Source organism: Nomascus leucogenys, chromosome 16 (assembly GCF_006542625.1).
Source record: "Nomascus leucogenys isolate Asia chromosome 16, Asia_NLE_v1, whole genome shotgun sequence".
NCBI classification, from domain to species: domain Eukaryota; kingdom Metazoa; phylum Chordata; class Mammalia; order Primates; family Hylobatidae; genus Nomascus; species Nomascus leucogenys.
In genome coordinates, this window is record NC_044396.1 from 87,034,226 (window position 1) to 87,038,469 (window position 4,244).

At 43.7% G+C, this 4,244-nt stretch overlaps 1 pseudogene; it reads right to left on the bottom strand.

Annotated features, from left to right (window-relative positions):
• Positions 1 to 245: 245 nt before the first annotated feature.
• Positions 246 to 315, bottom strand: LOC115830761 (annotated as a pseudogene).
• Between the last annotated feature and the right edge of the window lie 3,929 nt (positions 316 to 4,244).

Below are 4,244 nucleotides of genomic sequence, written 5' to 3' on the forward strand. Positions count from 1 at the left end.
GAGCCAGGATGAGCCAGGAGAAGGAATTTCACAAGGTAATGTCATCAGTTAAGGCAGGAACCAGCCATTTTCACTACTTTTGTGATTCTTCACTTGCTTCAGGCCAACTGGATGTATTCGTGCAGGCTTGGGCTCAGAGGCCTGACAGAGGCGTGTTAAGCAGTGGGAGGAGGCCTGTAGAGGGTGCCTGCTGCCCTGCTAGAAGGTGAGGAGGGTGAACATAGGGTGGATTTAGACTGGTCAGGCCTGCAGGTGTGGGTTGAGGGGCTTGTCTTAGTAATGAACTATAGAAATGATCCCTGAAAGTATAGTCTTGAGGGGCTGGTCTTAGATAGGAGAAGAGATACCTTTGCCTGAAAGAAAGACTGAAGACACAGGAGAATGTTGAGGGGAAGAGGAAGGAGGCGAGAGTGCTGCTGTTCATGGGTAGAAGGGCAGTTTTAGGGGTGCTGGATATTTATCCTGCCCAAATCTCATGTTGAAATGTAATCCCCAATGCTAGAGGTGGAGCCTGGTGGGAGGTGTTTGGGTCATGAGGGTGGGATCTCTCATGGATTGGTGCTGTCGTTGCGATAGTGAGTGAGTTCTGCAGGATCTGGTTGTTTAAAAGTGTGTGGCACCTCCCACCACCCTTGCTCTGGCTCTCATCATATGACACATCTGCTCCCTCCTTGCCTTCCGCCATGAGTAAAAGCTCCCTGAGGCCTCACCAGAAGCAGATGTCAACACCATGCTTCTTGTATAGCCTGCAGAATTGTGAGCCAATTGAATCTCTTTTCTTTGTAAATTGCCAAGCCTCAAGTTTTGCTCTACGGCAATGCAAGAACAGCCTAATACAGCAAGTTCTGCAGAGATGAGCATGATTCCTGGGTCAGAAAATGCTTGGCCATGTGAAATGGCTAAGAGGCTGGGGCTCAGGCATCCAGATGTGTGGCAGGGAAGCTAATGTCACTCACCAGGATTCACACATTTTTGAGCTCCTGTAATATTTCAGGAACTTGACATGCACTGTCATTTTCATTCCTTAGAACACCATGCTACAGAAAATGTATTGTTTTGCAGATGAGAAAATGGCAACTTAGAGACGTAAATTAACTTCACCAAGATCACACAGCTGAAAGTGACTGAGATGAGATTTTTTATTTTTTATTTTTGAGATGGAGTCTCACTCTGTCACCAGGCTGGAGTGCAGTGGCGTGATGTTGGCTCACTGCAATCTCCACCTCCCATGTTCAAGTGATTCTCCTGCCTCACCCTCCTGAGTAGCTGGAATTACAGGCACATGCCACCACACCCAGCTACTTTTTGTATTTGTAGTAGAGACAGGGTTTCACCATGTTAGCCAGGATGGTCTCTATCTCCTGACCTCATGATCCACCCGCCTCGGTCTCCCAGTGCTGGGATTACAGGCGTGAACCACCGCGCACAGCCCCTGAGATGAGATTTTAATCCTAATCTTTCTGTTTGTGACAGTCCTTGTCTTTCTATGATGCCCACATAAATGGAACTAAGAGTGACTTTTTTCATCAGCACATCATCACCGTAATTTATCATAAACTTCATTAAACGACATGACCCAAGCTAGAAGAAAAGAATTGTAAAGTTCCCAAATAAGAAAAAAAATGTTTGAGGTGATGGACATTACAATTACCCTGATTTGATCATTATATATTATACATAGGTATCAAAATATCACATCTACCCCCTAAAATATACATAACTATGATATATTGATAAAAAATACCAAAAAAAAAAACCCAACATGGCCCAGCTTCGAAACAACAACAAATATACAGCAGTTCCCCTTTACCTACAGTTTTGCTTTCTGTGGTTTCAGTTATCATGGCCCAAAAATATTAAATGGAAAATTCCAGGAATAAACAATTCATAAGTTTTGAATTGCACGCTATTCTGAGTAGCATGGTGAAGTCTCACAATATCTTGCTCGGTCTGGCCCACAACATGAATCATCCCCTTGTCCAGTGTTTCTATGCTGTACGCGCTAGCTGCCCATTAGTCATCTAGCAGCCATCTCAGTTATTAAATCGACCGTCGTGGTATCGCAGTGCCTGTGTTCAAGTAATCCATCTTTTACTTGATAATGACCTCAAAGAGCAAGAGTAGTGACGTTGGCATATTGTTATCATTGTTCTATTTTATTATTAGTTATTGTTCATCTCTTATGGTGCTTAATTTTCAAATTAAACTTTATCATAGATAACACATGCATAGGAAAAAAAACTCAATATATATAGGGGTTCAGTTCAATACTCAGTTGCAGGCATCTGCTGGTTGTCTTGATACATATCCCCTGAGGATAAGGGCGGGATTACTGTAATGTCATTTATAAGAGCATGAACCACTTTCACTTCAGTGTTTTTCCATCACTTGTAATTTACTTATTTCATCAAATTCTGATCTTCACAAGATTAATTAACACAGGAAATTGGTCCCCCAGTTGTGATTAAAACTAGATTTTTTTTTTTGTATTTTAATATAGGCTTTTTTGGGGGGCTCATTCTGCTTCCTGCACATTATAGGATTTACGACATTTACAAGGGACTGATTAAAAGAAGAGGATTTGTCTCAGTGACTGTGTGCCTCCTGTTACTACCCCAAGCTCAGGCCTTGCCATGTGCTGCCACCTGCACTGATGGACACGGAGGACAGGGATGAGTGTGGACTAAATGCCTGCAATGTGCCAGATTCAGAACTGACATGGGCCAGGTGCAGTGCCTCACGCCTCTAATCCCAACACTTTGGGAGGCCAAGGCAGGAGGATTACTCGAGGCCAGGAATTCGAGACCAGCCTGGGCAACAAAGCAAGATTTCATATCTACAAAATAAAAATAAACATAAAAATACAAATATTAGCCTGGCATGGTGGCATGTGCCTGTCTTCCCAGCTACTTGGTAAGCTGAGGTGGGAGAATTGTAGGAATTTGAAGCTGCAGTGAGACGTGACTGTAGCACTGCACTAAAGAGCCTAGGTGACAGAGTGAGAGCCTGTCTTAAACAAAATAAGAAAAGAATAACAGACATTATCTCATTTAATTCTCAAAAAAAGAAACCTGGAAAGTAGGTCTTGCTAGCATACCCATTTTGCAGGTAGGGAATAGCATGTCTAGTAAACGGTGGTACCTGGTCTTGTCTGAATCTAAAGCTTATCCTTGTCCTACAGCCTCTTGGTCCCAACCACACTTCTTTCAAAATGCTTCCAGGCATTGGATGTGGAAGATCTGCTTTCAAACTGCATGGATAAGGGTTGGAAATATCACCTTCCTGGCTTAAGAATTAGGCTTCCTCTGCCCAAACACTTATCAAATTGATTGTAATGGCTGATTTCATTGCTTTTCTTTCCTGCTAGACTGTAGGTTTTATGAGGCAGGGGCACAGTTTGTTTTGCTGACTATGAATTCTATGTCTCTGGTACATTGTAGGTGCTCAAGAAATATGCGTTGAACGAATAAATCCCGTTTTATAGCTGAGGGGCCTCCATTCCCAAGAGGTTAATAAAATGTGGAGTCAAGATTCAAATTTACTCTCTGTCTCAGAGTTGGCCTACTTCCCACTCTTTAAAAGGTTTTAGGATGAGGTGTTGTTGGTGTTTGTGAAGAGGGAGGAAGAGGCCAAAGTTAGGAATAAATAATTAAATAGAAATGTCCTGAGGAGTCTTTTGTGTCAGCCCCTCTTCTGAGGGTCACTCTGATAAGCTGACAAGGAGAATTCCCATCAGAGCTACCGCGTTGAGGAACAGGCAATCCCAAGGCCTGTGTGCCAGGAGGAGGGCAGCCAATGATTAGAAATGTCACAGGGGCTGGTGCTATCCGATCCCTATTTTCCTAAGCTCCTGCTGTCCCTAGAGACTTTAGGCTGCATGGGGCATTTTGGAAGCTGCTCACTTTGGACTACACAGTCAAGTAGAAGGAGTCAGAACATTGGAGATGTGGATAGAGCCCCAAATTCAGACCCTGCCTGTATCCTCTGTGGCTTTTTGTAGCTAGTCATTAATTCTTTGAGCCAATTTCAATAACTCCAGCCTCAAGTGACCCTGGCTTCCATCTGCCCCACCATTCCAAGGATGGCACAGAGGATGCATTAACAAGCCATCATGAGAGTGAGCAGTTGACGCAGTTTGTCTTATAATGTGGGCCTCGTGTTCTCCATTGACCCCCTGGGGCTTCAGTCCTCATCCTAGCAACAGCTCACTAATGGGCTTTGCTTGGTTTCACATGGTGGCACAT